This window comes from Fragaria vesca, linkage group LG7 (assembly GCF_000184155.1).
Source record: "Fragaria vesca subsp. vesca linkage group LG7, FraVesHawaii_1.0, whole genome shotgun sequence".
NCBI classification, from domain to species: Eukaryota; Viridiplantae; Streptophyta; class Magnoliopsida; order Rosales; family Rosaceae; genus Fragaria; species Fragaria vesca.
The window spans coordinates 4720361-4721200 of record NC_020497.1 but is presented as its reverse complement, the minus strand read 5'-3'; positions in this window follow the sequence as shown (position 1 = coordinate 4721200).

The following is an 840-nucleotide window of genomic DNA, read 5'->3' as shown; positions in this document are numbered from 1 at the left end:
CTCCCTCCTCCGGCCACCAATCCGGGCAAGCTTGGTATGGTTTTGTAGGTCTCCAACCCAGCAACCTTGCCCTAAAAGGACTCACTCCGGTTTGCTTCAGGTAAGGAGAAATTTGAGGTGGAAGCTCTAGGGCGTTTTTGATGTTTTTGTTCGATTGGCATAGCTAGGCTTGGATTTTGGGTTTGTGCTAGTTAGGAAAGTTGTAGAGCATGATGAGAGGAAGATGCAGTTAAAATTTCATAGGAATTGGAGGTCGCCGGAATTGGCCTCCGGCCGCCGCTGCCGGCGGAGCCGCCGATTGGGAGATTTTAATGTTGTTAAATTTGGAATATTAAGGGGAGTTTATTGAAGTGAGTTATGGAATTTTTGGATGAGTTTTGGATAGGTTTATGAATTTCCGAAGTTAGTATTTTTGGCGGTTAATTTATGTAGAATCCGGCCGTTGGATTAAGTTGTTTAATCTGTGGGAAGGTATAGTTACGGCTGCTGGTTCTAGGGTTGAAATGTGGACCATTTCGAAGTTAGGCAATGATGAGCGTGTTAATGGCTCTCGGTTAATTTCTGCCTATTTTGTGTAAATATTGGAATTTCGGCTGGGAACTTAATATTATATTTGGAACAGGTCGTGAGGAGGCTCGAGCTGACGAGGCCCCAGATCGACATCAGGCTTAGGCCTAATTTGTGAGTGGACTTTTGTTTTAAATAATGTGCATGCGAAATAATTTATGTTGTTAGAGAATAACCGAAATTGAGAATTTCGGTGAGTATATATATATATCCATATGTGGATGATTATGAGAATAATATGTATATGAGAGAATGCTAGCTAGCTATACGTGC